Source organism: Cibotium barometz, chromosome 23 (genome assembly GCF_041138505.1).
Source record: "Cibotium barometz isolate CiBa-2024 chromosome 23, ASM4113850v1, whole genome shotgun sequence".
NCBI lineage: Eukaryota > Viridiplantae > Streptophyta > Polypodiopsida > Cyatheales > Cibotiaceae > Cibotium > Cibotium barometz.
In genome coordinates, this window is record NC_141068.1 from 4,418,406 (window position 1) to 4,433,426 (window position 15,021).

A 15,021-nucleotide genomic window follows, 5' to 3' on the forward strand; every position below is an offset into this window, starting at 1 on the left:
TGAACATACATCTTGAGTAAAGGAGAGCATCATCATGGCTTTAAAAAGCCCATTCATCATCAGGTACCTCTTCATCATTATAAGAGGTGGATATATGATTACATTGTTCGGTGGTAGTAGTGTTGGCTGCATTGGTTGAAGTGCTAGCAATGTTTGCTTCCACTTTGTTGTAGCATTTGTCTGCTAGATGTCCTGGCTTTCCACAAATGGTGCATTGACGCTTTGGTTTGTCTTTGTGGTAGCAGTTCTTTATGGTGTGTCCCATTCTTCCACAGTGTGAGCATTGAAGAGCTTTACCATTTTGTTTTTGAACAAGATATGCAGGAGTCATAAATTCTATGGTGGCCCTTCCTTTAAGTTTCTTTTCTTCTTCTAGAAGGACACTTTCAATGCCTTCTAAAGTGGGATCATGCATATACTTCAAAGTGGGCATTATGGTGTCATATTCAGGAGGCATAGATTTGAGAAGTATAGCAATGGCATCACTTTCTTTGACTGTTTCATTTATGGCTTCTAGTTGAGCCATTATGCTCTTCATTTTGTTGATATGAGACGCAAGTGTCTCTTCCATTTTTAGCTCCAAGCTGTAAAAGTCAACCTTTAAACTGATTTTACTGTGTAGACCTTGTGCTCCAAAAGATTTGTCAAGTGTGTTCCAAGCTATTTGTGACGAGTTACCATTACCAATGTAATGAATGTAACTATCTTCCAATCCAAGAGCAATGAGAGCAAGAGCTTTCTCATCCTTGGTTTGCCATGAGATTTCCCCTTCTCTAGTGTTGGGCTTAGGTATAGATCCATTGACGATGCCCCAAACACCATCTTTCATCAACAAAAACTTCATTTTGACTTGCCATGTGTGGAAGTCATGGCCATTGAATTTTTTAATGAGGATTTGAGATGACATCTCCATGAGAAGGTCTTACCAAACAATGGCAGTGTCTAGTCTCATGAGAAATAAGAGTGTCATGAGAATATATTTTAAGTCCTCTAGAAAAATATTATTTATCCCCTCTTGAGTAATTTGGGGACGCCTAGATTACTCTTGCGCCATGCCGGCTAGGTTAATATCGTGGGTGACACCACTATAAATATTAATACGTGCGGTATATGACGTATGTTTGAGGCCACCTATGATTATTTCAGTTAGGTTTGTATGGCAGGGTGATTCCTGGGGTACTTACGCCTGGTAGTCATGAGTTGGTGATGATTTGTGCCTGTTTAATATTTGTGGGATTAATTTAATAATTAATTGGGCTTATATTTTCAGGTGATGAAGACTATGGGAATTGAAGAGTTTACTTTGGAAGAAATCTTGGATCATCACATTTCATTTTTGGCAAGCATAGTAGCTTGTAATCTTATTAAATGATTTTTCCATTTTGAACTTTAGGAAAGATACATTTATTTTTGTGGAATTTATTAAAGCCTATGGCTTTACCCTAGTCCCAATTTGACACTCTATTTTTGTTAAAGAAGAGTGCCGTGCTCTCTAAAAAGCACATCTTGTATTTTGGGGGCTATGGCCTAATTTTGGTAAAAAGGAAAGCTAATAAAGAAATACTCTTGTGTGGGGAGAGGCCACGCACAAGAGGGGGGAAGATTGCACCCAATATGGTCTTTTTGGAGCTAAGTATTTTTGTTTAAGTGTTTAATTTTTCAATTGCTTTGATTTAGTTGAAGCTAACAAGCAATGGTTTTTATGATTGAATTAATTCTCTATCTTTCCACAATCAATTCCTAGAATAAGATTCCGGTTGCAGTGGTATCAGAGCTTGGGCTAGGAGATTTGTGGAGAAGGTAGGAAAGGGCTTCAACTTCTCAAAAATCAAGAAAGTGCAGGAATTTATCCAGTGGACAGAAGGGTGTTTTGCAGGTCTTTATCCAAAGGTCAAAGATTCAAAACTAGATCTACTCTCAAACCCACTCACCACCCTGCAAAACCATCCCTCTCTATCAAAAAGCGGTTTTTCTAAATTCTCAGTGAAATCAGAATCTGACCGTATGGATGAAATCCTCATAGCCAAAAACCTCACGGGTAACTCTCAGAAATCAGAAAGCTTCAAGGTTGAGCAAATCTATAGTGGACGGGGGAGATAAATCCATGCAAAAACCATATCATAAACCACAATAATCTTTTGGAGCAAGGAGCGCCCGGCGGCAGCCTGCCGGCGCAAAACGCGTGGAGAGAAGAAAGAGAAAAAAAAATTTCCATGCTAATCTCCCATAAGCTAATCATTTCCATAATCTTAATCTCTCTCTAATCAATCTCACTTTTCCCAATCCCCATGCAAGTCACATCACTCCTTTTTCAACCTCTACTTTTTCCAATTTCCAAATTTGAGGAGAAATTCAAAGGTTTTTCCAATTCTGAAAATTTCTGGCTGCAGAAAAGTGATTTACAGGTTTTAAAAAGCTTGGAAATTGCCTAGAAAAGGCTAGAAAATTCCGAAATCGCTTCTGAAAAATTCTGAAAATTTCAAAAAAATATTACAGAGTTTGGGCAAGGTTTACAGGACTGTTTCAGCAGGTTTCAAAGTGCAGAAAAATTATTTCATCAACAATTCGACTAGCCCAAGACTCTTGAATCACGCGGAATCGTTCGGGATTTGTTTGAGGCGACGAGAATTCAATTCAGCCATTGAACAACGTCTTGTTCAGCTTCAACCAAGATCGAATTGCGGGAGAAAAATAAGATAAGTACTCATTTTTGCTTTATTTATTTACATCAAATAAAGTAAAATTTTATTTATCTACATCATTTGCACAAGCACTATGGCCGATTTGCCTATCTCGCCATCAATTCAAGAGCAACTCCTTTCTTTACAACATCAAATTGTAGAAGAAAGAGAGAAGCGTATTGAATTGGAGAGACAGCTCTCAAATCGTAAACGCAAGCGTGACTCTTCGCTATCTTTTGATGACGAAGATGACACTATTCAAAGGGCTGTAAATGCTACATTGCAAGCACAAAGGTCACAAAAAGAATCCAAGATTAGTCGGAAAGCTTTCACATTTCAAAATTATGATGGAAAGAAGGATGCTAGAGTCATTTTAGCTTGGCTTAGTCAACTAGATGACTATTTTTCTGGAGAAAGATTTTCAGAGAAAGATAAGATTAAATGTGCAGTCAATCATATGGTAGACAGTGCAGCTTTATGGTGGAGTGTAGTTAAGCAAGGTCATGACAAGCCAGATTCTTGGAAAAGATTTCAACGGCTGGTTAAAAAGCACTTTTTACCCTCACAATTCAAGTCCAAAGTTAGGCACCAATGGGATACTTTGCATCAATTGGAAAAAGAAACTATGTCACAGTATGTAGAAAAGTTTTGGAATACTTTATTACAGGTGCAGGTTGTGGATAGAGTTAGTGAGAAGGATCAAAAAAGGAAGTTCATATCGGGCCTTAGATCTACCATTAGGGCCGATGTGAATATGTTTCGACCTCATTCACTATCTTCTGCAATATCCTTGGCAACTAATTCAGAACGTAAAAATGGTTTTCCTAAAGAGATTAAAGCACATGAGGGAACTTCTTCTAAACCATTTACTAAATCTTTTTATGCTTCAAAGAAGATGTATAAACCAGGTTATGACAAAAGCAAGGACGAGGCTAAAGGCAACCTGAGTACCAATAAGAAAGTCAATGGTGGCAAACCGAAGACATCGCCTATCAAATGTTTCAAGTGCCACAAAGAAGGTCACATAGCACCGAATTGTCCGGAGCGTACCAAGAATTCAACCCCAGCAGCAGCAGCTCGAGTCAACATGATTGAAGAAGATGACAATGAAGAAGAATCATTCGAGCAAGAGGGTAATTCCGATCCAGATTATTCAGAACAAGAAGGTAAACCTCATGTTCATTCTTTGCTTAAAATAAAAGGAACGATAAATGGACATGAAGTTCTTATTTTGCATGATGATGGTAGTACACATGATTTCATTTCTGAAAAGGTACTTAGAGCATTAAATCTTCATTCTTTACCTACGCACTATAAAGTCAAAGCAGCATTTACTGGAACAAAGTATAATTGCATGCAAGTAGTGAAAGATTTGGATTTATGCATCAAACCTTTAACAGAAAAGAGGGATTTCTTAGTTGCACCTTTACAAGGGGTAGATATAATTTTGGGTATGCCTTGGAGACACAAATACAATCCTATTATAGACTATGACACTCATAGTATTTCTCTAAGGAAGGACAATGAAAATATTATCCTTCAGTGTCAAGTCAAAGGAGAAATGAGTCCTTTGTTGAGTCACACTCAAGCAAAGAGAGCTCTAAGAAAAAGAGATAAGACTTATATGGTATGGGTTAACCAGCTTGATGCTAAGTTGGACACATCCAAAAGACCAAAGTTTGATTCTTTTATCTCCAAATTTAGTGACTGTTTCATGGAAGATCTGCCTCCAGGATTACCTAAGTCTAGGCCTGAGGATCATAGTATTGATTTATTGCCTGGAAATTCCCCGCCTTGTAAAGCTCCCTATAGAGTTAACAATTTAGAGCAAAGAGAAATCCAAAGCCAAATAGAAGACTTGCTAGAGAGAGGCCTTATTCGACCTAGTAGTTCACCTTTTGGAGCTCCAGTACTTCTTGTTAAGAAGAAGAATGGAACTTACCGAATGTGTGTAGACTATCGTGCATTGAATAAGATTACTGTCAAGAACAGATATCCTATTCCTAGGGTAGATGATCTTCTTGATAAGCTTAGAGGATCAAAGGTCTTTAGCAAGATTGACCTAAAGTCTGGGTATCATCAAGTCCGTATGACTCAATCTGACATATTCAAGACAGCTTTTAGAACCCAAACTGGTCATTATGAGTTTTTGGTTATGCCATTTGGTTTGACCAATGCTCCAGCTACTTTCAGCCGTATGATGAATCGTATATTCCTTAAGTTTCAAAGTTTTGTTATAGTTTTCTTTGATGACATTCTTGTTTTTAGCAAGGATCGACAAGAACATGAACAACACTTGGAACAAGTGTTCAATCTTTTGAGAGAAAATGAATTGTATGTCAATCCTGAAAAGAGTTCTTTCTTTCAAGAGGAGATTGAATACTTAGGACATATAGTATCGGCCGAAGGAATTCGTGTAGATCCTAAGAAAATTGAGTGTATTGCTTCTTGGCCTACGCCTAGAAACATACATGATCTTAGATCTTTTCTTGGCTTATGTAGTTATTATAGGAAGTTCGTCAAGAATTTTGCTTGTATTGCCAATCCTTTGACTGAACTCCTTAAGAAAGCTACAAATTTCAATTGGACTGATAAGCAAGATAAATCTTTTGCAACACTCAAGAATGCTTTAACACAAGCACCAGTTCTTACACTACCTGATTTTCAAAGACCATTCTTTATAGTAGTGACTGATGCTAGTGGCAAAGGATTTGGAGCTGTTCTTATGCAAGACAACCATCCTATTGCATATCAAAGTAGAAAGCTTAAGCCTGCAGAGCAAAATTATAGCACTTATGATAAGGAATTAGCAGCAGTAGTGCATGCTTTGAAAATCTGGAAGCATTACCTAATGGGCTCTGAATTTCTTATCAAGACAGACCAACAAAGCATTAGGCATTTGCTTACGCAACCTCTTATTTCAGATAGGCATATCAAATGGGCAGCTTTCATTCAAAGTTTCCAACCTATGATTCAATATCAACCTGGAAAAGAAAATGTTGTTGCCGATGCTTTGAGTCGAAGACCAAATATCAACAACATTTCTATAATTGAAAGTGAACCATTCGTTCTCATGAAAGAAACTTACGAAGTTGATCCAGATTTTTCTCAAATATGGATTAAATTGCGTGAAAACAATTGGACACCTCAAGGAAGTTATTCACATAATGATGGCTATCTTTTCTTTGAGAAAAGATTGTGTGTTACTCAACCTTACAGACAGCTTGTCTTGGAAGAGATGCACCAACCACCATTTGTGGGACATAGAGGAGTTTCTGCAACACTTCAAGTAGTTTCTCAAGAATTCTATTGGCCCTATTTGAAGAATGATGTAGCTAAGTTTGTAGCTGAATGTAACATTTGCCAAACAATCAAAAGCTACAAAGGCAAAGCTTTAGGATTGCTTATGCCTCTACCTATTCCTGATAGACCATGGGAACAAGTGTCTATGGATTTCATTACTGGCTTCCCTACTACTTCCAGTCACCATGACATGATTTGGACAATAGTGGACAGATTTAGTAAGCAAGCCTATTTCATTCCATGTAAAAAGACACTAACTTCTCAGCAAGCCGCGAACATATTTGTTAAGCAAATTTTTGTTCATCATGGTCTACCCAAAGTGATAGTTTCTGATAGAGATTCTAAATTTTGTAGTCACTTTTGGGTTGCTCTTTTCTCAAACTTAGGCACTAAGTTAGATTTTTCCACGGCATTCCATCCGGAATCGAATGGACAAACCGAAGTTACAAATAGCACTATCTTAGATATGCTTAGAGCCTATGTTTCCCAGCAACCTAGTGCATGGGATAAGTACATACACCTACTCCAATTTGCTTACAATAATACTCCTCATACTGCTACTGGTCGAGCACCATTTGAGATTATCTATGGAAGAGCATTGCCTATTCCGGCTACTAGACTCTCTCATAAAATAGAAGCAGCCGACCAATATGTTAGAGACTTTGATCGCATTCTATCTGAAGTGCGTGATTGTATTCAAAGAGCTCAAGAGAAGTATACATCTCAAGCAAATAGGAAGCGCAAAGATTTTTCATTTCAAGAAGGTGATTATGTACTCTTGAGAATTGAAAAGCGTCGATTAAAGAGTGTGGAAAAATTCCCTGCAGTGAAGCTAGCGCCTAGATATTATGGGCCATTTAAAATCCTTCAAAAGATTAATGATGTGGCCTATAGACTAGAGCTTCCATCTAATTGGAATATCCACAATTCTTTTCATATCCATCTCTTGAAACCTTTTCGAGGAACACTTCCTACTCACCCAACATATGAGGAACCACCTCTTATTGAAGGAGAGGAAGAAGTCTTAGTTCCTGATGCAATCATTGACCAAGAGATAACAACAACAAGGACAGGTAATCAATACTTCAAGTATCTTTTAACTTTTAAGAATCATCCACAAGAAGATGCTAAATGGATGCCTGAGAAATTTTTCCGAGTTTACCCTGAAATTCCTCATTCTTTTCAAACCCAGCAAATCCGCAATTGAGGACAATTGCAAACTCAAGCAAGAGGGATGTCATGAGAATATATTTTAAGTCCTCTAGAAAAATATTATTTATCCCCTCTTGAGTAATTTGGGGACGCCTAGATTACTCTTGCGCCATGCCGGCTAGGTTAATATCGTGGGTGACACCACTATAAATATTAATACGTGCGGTATATGACGTATGTTTGAGGCCACCTATGATTATTTCAGTTAGGTTTGTATGGCAGGGTGATTCCTGGGGTACTTACGCCTGGTAGTCATGAGTTGGTGATGATTTGTGCCTGTTTAATATTTGTGGGATTAATTTAATAATTAATTGGGCTTATATTTTCAGGTGATGAAGACTATGGGAATTGAAGAGTTTACTTTGGAAGAAATCTTGGATCATCACATTTCATTTTTGGCAAGCATAGTAGCTTGTAATCTTATTAAATGATTTTTCCATTTTGAACTTTAGGAAAGATACATTTATTTTTGTGGAATTTATTAAAGCCTATGGCTTTACCCTAGTCCCAATTTGACACTCTATTTTTGTTAAAGAAGAGTGCCGTGCTCTCTAAAAAGCACATCTTGTATTTTGGGGGCTATGGCCTAATTTTGGTAAAAAGGAAAGCTAATAAAGAAATACTCTTGTGTGGGGAGAGGCCACGCACAAGAGGGGGGAAGATTGCACCCAATATGGTCTTTTTGGAGCTAAGTATTTTTGTTTAAGTGTTTAATTTTTCAATTGCTTTGATTTAGTTGAAGCTAACAAGCAATGGTTTTTATGATTGAATTAATTCTCTATCTTTCCACAATCAATTCCTAGAATAAGATTCCGGTTGCAAAGAGAGTTCAAAAACTAGAAGGCACCATCAACATACAAGTGCATGTTGTTACTTAGAAATTCCCCAAACCCTAAAGCTCTAGCATGATGATAGTAGTAGGTTCTAGTTTTTACCCGCATCCTTGGCTTTCTGATTTTTCTTGTGCTTTTGAGGGATTTTCTCACATATGATTCATTTGAGGATTCTGCATCACTTTCCGTCATGATAATGTTGAAGAGGATTTTAAATTGTGATGTTTATTATTACATCATCACAATACCATACGATAGTGAAGTACAAAATCATATTGGATTAGCTCAAACCTTATCCATTCATATGAAGGCTATCCCTAAAACAGAGTTGACTTTGAGTGTTTCATTGAAGGTCTTCCCAAATGATTCACTTAAAATGCTTTGAACACAATGAATAGCAGTGATTTGCTAAGCTATTGAGCTCAACACCATCCAAAACAAGTGAGTAAATCACTGATATGAGCCTCAACACTCCAGACACTTTGAAAACTGATGAATGACTTGAAGCAGCAGCTACAGTGCATCAATGCTCATGAAATTCAATATGTATAAGCTTCATATCATTGCTAAAGTGCTCACCAAAGGAATTAGTAAACCATGGACCATGTCACCTGCTGTAGTCGATTTTTGCAGAAAAAAAGCACCGATTTGCAGGCGTAATGGCGACGCGATGCTGGCGATTGAACTCACGGGCAGCTACACGCTGAAAGCGCCGCCTCTTAGCTTTCTTTTGCACCAAAAAGTTTGTGAAATGGTTGAGTATTCAGCCCGCAATCAGCAAAAGACCAGGGTTATGTAGTTGAAGCTTCAATGGAAAGCTTCATTTTGATGAAAATGAAGACCATGGTTTAATGCCTTGAAGATGATGATGATAACTAGGCCTAGGAATGAAATGTGGCTCTGATACCATGTTAGAATACTTAATGTATGAATGAGCTTGATCTCATACTCAATGGATGAGCTATGGTGGATGGAAATGAGCCATATCATAAAGCTAGTAATTAAGCACTAGTTAAGCATGATTAGGGAGACTTAATCACAACATAATAACAACATGAATGGGGCAATAGAATTCGTGTTTCTTCATTAGGAATAGCCTCTTAAATAGGCATGATACAACCTTTACAAAGAGCCAAAAGGCATCTCCTAAAATCTCTCCATCTCCCCAAAGGTCATTGTCCTTTCACACACACAAGAGGTACTACATACATCATCAATTATGTCATGACAGAATCTACCTCATTTACTTGATCCTCTAGCTTTTACATTGCCTTTAACCTTAGGCCATGAAGTACCCTTCAACCTTAGTTCATTTGACATGACTTTGGATCATTCCTTCTAACACTATGCATGAAAATTAAAAATGATAAAAGTAACACTTTTAATATAAAAAAATTATCCTTTATGCATACTTCTATGCATGAAAATTAAAATTTAATAAAAGTAACACTTTTATGTTAAAATAATAATCTTTTATGCATAGCTCTATGCATGAAAATCAATGATGCATAATATAAAAATCAATTTCTCTATGATTACAATGAATATCTTTCAATTAATCTAGGATGATAATTCCTAGAATATGGTAGGAAGTCCTCTTTTTATGCTTTGAATGAAATTATTTTATGCATAATTTTTATAAAAATTTTGCCATAGCTCCGCTGCTATGACTGATAAATCTCAATTTTTCTAAGGGATAAAGCTTATCATTAAGGAAATAATTAAAATGATCTCTAATTGGATCATTAATCCATAATGGATTGAATCATCAATATACATAAACTAAAAGCATAGAAAAAAGCCATTAATTTGGCCTCAAGCATAGCTTAATCTTGGGTTAAGGAAAAGTTTTATGAAAAGCTTGATTTGGATTGAGAATGGGTCATGAGTATGACCATTTCTTGAGTGAGAGAGAGAAATTACATAAAAACCATTAGAATTTAAACATAAATGGAAATTAACTTCAATAGCATTTATTAAATTATGTAACTCTTCACTACTATTCACCAATTAACTTCAATAGCATTTAAAAAACCATACCAATTAAGCTTCTCAAGCTTGAGAGGGGTTGAGAAGAGAGAAACATTGAGAAATTATAGAAAAGATCAATATTCACTAATTACCTTACAAATTGCTTGATTCTTTGTTCACGGTAGAGGCCCCCAACCAATCAATTGGTTAAGTATGTTGATGGAGCCACAAATTGGGATTGAAGAAAGAGGGAAGCTCCAAAAACTAGTGAATTATTAAATGAATTCACAGTTCTTGGCTTAGGTGGAGTAGAGTAACGATGCATAAACACTATCTATTTTTCAACAAGGGGGAGGCTTCTATTTATAGGAAAAATTGAGCTCCTAACCAAACAAACTGATTCTAGAATTTTCTAAATCAGTTTAGTCAATATTTGACCATGTTTAGGTCGGTTAAGCTAACTTTTTGGAACTAGACTTGAATGAGGAGAGAGGAGAGATGAAATATCTCAATTTTTATGAGTTTAAAACTCATTCAAGCATGTGAAGTATGCACCTCCTTTAAAGAACTCCCCTTCCTTACATATGTGTCATAATGGAATCATTTTAATATTGCTCATAGTTTTTTTTACTAATAAACCTTGTACATTTTCAACTCTTCATCTTATGTGAAATATGCACCTCCTTTAAAGAACTCCCCTTCCTTACATATGTGTCATAATGGAATCATTTTAATATTGCTCATAGTTTTTTACTAATAAACCTTGTACATTTTCAACTCTTCATCTTATGTGAAATATGCACCTCCTTTAAAGAACTCCCCTTCCTTACATATGTGTCATAATGGAATCATTTTAATATTGCTCATAGTTTTTTTTACTAATAAACCTTGTACATTTTCAACTCTTCATCTTATGTGAGCATTTACTCATTTTTGGATACCCAAAATATCTCATATTTTTAATATTGCTCATAGTTTTTTACTAATAAACCTTGTACATTTTCAACTCTTCATCTTGTGTGAGCATTTACTCATTTTTTGGTATCTTCTTTTACAAATTGGATTTATCTCCTCCCTACACATGGATTGATGCTATTGGCCCATAGGAACCTTAATTGGACCATAATCTAAAAATTTCTGAAAATCTAGACCCTTAGGCTAAGGTCCTTTATACTCATTTCCAATTAATTCCAATTGCACATTGGAAAGATCTTTTTGAATTTCTGTTTCAGGGGAACTTATTTTAATAAGATGAGATAATTTTCTATCTAACAATATTAAAATTTTGAATATTCTCTCTCTAGAATATTTTCTCTCTCTAGGTTAAAACAGTTAGAAATAAGTCTTTTATATTTCTGAAGAGGGATTGATTACAGGGGAAGATACTAGACATCAAAAGGGGGGTTGGGGGAGGAATCTTACAATTCCAAATCTAGATGGAGTGGCCATAAGGGTGTCGATGATATCACTCCAAATCTTACAATTGTGACTCATAAAGAAAAGTGCCCTCAATGGCCTTAGTGCATCTAGCATTCCATATGTGCTAAGTTTGCAATACTAGCAATAGTCTCCCATGCACTGTCTAAGCTTTGTATTAGGGGGACGTATCCTATATCTCTTGTATATATGTCTTGAAGATGGCATTGCCAAGCAATTCCCTGACTGATCATAATGAGATCCCTATTATCTGTTGAAATATGCAAGTGAATGGGTGTGTGTGGAAACAAGCCCTTAGCAAGAGACTGTAAAAGGGAACCTGTAATTGAGTGGGTAGCAGCGAAAAGGTGAGAGGTATCTACTAATTAGAGAATCAAGGGTAGCATGAATGAATGTAGGGGTGTGGAAAGATTCTAGGAAAAGGTGCCCCCAGATGTAGGGGAGGTGGCACAAATCAAAGGAGAAATCAGTGGGATTAGATGCTTGGCATCTGGTGGATGTACAACCTATAAATTGAGGCATTGGCCTAATGAGCAATTGTTGATTTTTGAGTACCCATGCCTACATTATCATATAAGGTTAATTGTTCACTAATTTCATCTTAATCACATGCTAATTATGTTGATTCTTGCATTTGATCCACCATAGCTCATCACATTGCTGCAAATTTAACACTATCCTCATACCTAAGCTGTGTGCCCGATCGTGTCAGCCAAATGGTAGTAGCAAAAGAAATGTAAGCATACTTCCTCATCCTTTCATGGAGATGTGTTATTACAGTCCACATCTTACTATTATTATTTGCCGAGAAGGTGAGTGGGTGCTTGAATTTTTTGGATTTGTGTGTATTTTGGGAGGTGGTGTGCACGAGTGTGTGGTGGTCTAGCTACCTCAGTTAATTAACCAAGGTAAATGTTAGGAGTTTCATGGTGATATGACAAGGCTACCTTGCTCCTAGACCCATTGTTGTGTAGGGCTAGACTCTCAATCTGGATTCGAGTCCATCGTGCTGTCGTGGTGCAGATGATGAGGTTTTTGGGACAAAGAAGGTTTTCCCTTTGAAAAAGCCTTGAGCGTCTTACACTTTGAGTGGTGGGGTGTTGAGTTTAGGGTAAAAGACCCTTATTAAGGCTCCGAATTTGGTAGACCAAATGGTGGTGGCTACTAGGTCTTTGCTTTGGCATCATACTTGTCTCGGCTAGCCAGGGTACTCTTAGTAGGTACCCACTCCTTCTTGATGGTGACCTCCCTGAAGGGTCATTTTGGGGGGTGGATTTCATGTTTGTCGGCAAGGTTTAGGATTTCCATAATGATTAGAAGGGGTGGCCGATGTGTTAAGGTAAGAGGAGTATTATGACTTTGAGGATTGGATTCACGTTTTTGCAAAACAACCATGGATACTCATCCCCATTGAAGCTTGGGACAGGGTTTGCATGATTAGATGGTGTCGAAATTGCATCCATGTTCGTGCTTGATGCATTCGAAATGGAACCAATGGCAAAATTGAATCACCTTGAGTTAAAGTTTCCCCAAAAAGACTTCACATGAACCAGTGCTCTAATACCATGAGAAGGATGTGGGGGAGAGGGTTAGCTTGAACTCCTTGCAAGCAAACACAAATGCACAAGAATAGTCAATCACACAAGAGAGATAGATGACTAAATTTTCTTCTATTCTCTTCTCTTCGCTACAACCATATATAAAGAGATAAGAGTACATACTATAAGGAAAAGTATTATCCTATTATAACGTACAAAGGTCAATCCACGTTGTAAACCTAATTACATGAGCTGGTGCTATAACTATACTATAACTCTAGTACACCAAAGTGGCTGCACAACCTATAAACCACTGGTGACATATTCCCCATAATCTCATCCACCCAGCCAGTGGCGTAAATGTGGAAGCTATCACCTAGGCTGGTCATCAATGTTCGCAGCACTAGTTGAGCTCGATCTAGCTGCATGGCCCGCAATACTTGACATTGGGCCTAGCCACAACATGTTGTCTTGGTAGACATGGACCTCATTAGGTCACCCACCTCTCGCACCACCTGCGTGAATTTTATATGACCGTCGATTGTTTTGAAGCTGAATTATATATTGGAGCTAAACCTACATCTTGTTTTGAAGCTGAATTTTATATTGGAGCTAAACCTACATCTTGTATATTTATGTGAACCCCATAAATATACAATAAAAGAGAACATCATCCACAGAAGGCGATGGATCATGGCCACGGCTTGCATCGTCACATAAATGGGGAGGAAGAAGAAACGTAATGCTTGAGCTTTCCCCATGGAATGGTTACCGTATCCCTGGTGAGTGACGCACCCCGAACTTATCAAGATCCCAAGTCTTATCCTCCAATCATGAGAGCCATCACCTCAAATCCAAGTGGGTGTGGAGATCCAAAGCCAATTCCTTGTGAGCAACTGAGATGTGAGTAATCACATTGTCATAGACAAACTTGGCAGTAGATCATCTCTTATCAATATTTTCATAGACAAACTTGGCAGTAGATCATCTCTTATCAACATTCTATATAGCTTTGGCCTCAACGGACCCATACCTCCAATGCCAACTCCAAAGCTTAAGCAAGAATGGAGAGTAGTGGCTTCCACCTTGACTCATGTGCCGACACCATCTTCAAAAAAGTGGGTAGAGCCTTTGGACTCCAAGCAACAAGAGGAAATACCTTGCCCATATCCATCCCTATTTTCATTAAAGAAGTGCCACCCATGGTGCCAAACCCCTAAAGACAATTGTGCACACACTTCCGTGGCACTACCGAACAACCCCATGGCTCAAAAAGATCACTATGACCCCACAACACCAACTCGTAAGCTCTATAGAACTAGAAAGACGACGCTCAATCAAGCGTGCCAACAAAGAAGACCATGGCGGCACCCAAGCTTTCATTGTGGAATGGCCAAAATAATTATATGCCGTTGCCAATTGCGCATACGGTAAATATGTAATGTGGCCCTTCCCCAAGTGTACAGTTACTACCTTCACTGAAAATGAGAAAAACACAAAAAACCTAAAAACATATTGAGAATCATTAAAAAAACAACTAAAAACATGCACATGCACTGTCACACACACATGGTACACACACACACACATTCACACATTAACTTGAACGTGCATGTACACACACATTTGCACTTGCACGTGTATACCTTCACCTAATTGTACCTCGGGCACCCACCATGCACGTGCACACCCATTTACACTCACACACACACGTGAATCCCAAACAGTCACAATTGCACACTCACTTGCATTTTATAACTGGCACATGCATGTACCCCTCACACATTTACATTTACGCATCGGGCATGCAGATTTTTACCATATATATATGCACATGCATGCACGTGCACTACACCCACGTGCACCACATCCCATGCACATTTATGCCATGCATACACACTCATGGACACATTCACTTGTGCACAGCTTTGCTCTGTGCATACACATCATGCACATGCACTCACTTATGCACCACCCACACACATGCTCGTGCACACACCTTTGCACACGTACTGCTGCATTTGCACTTTATGCATGCATGCCCAC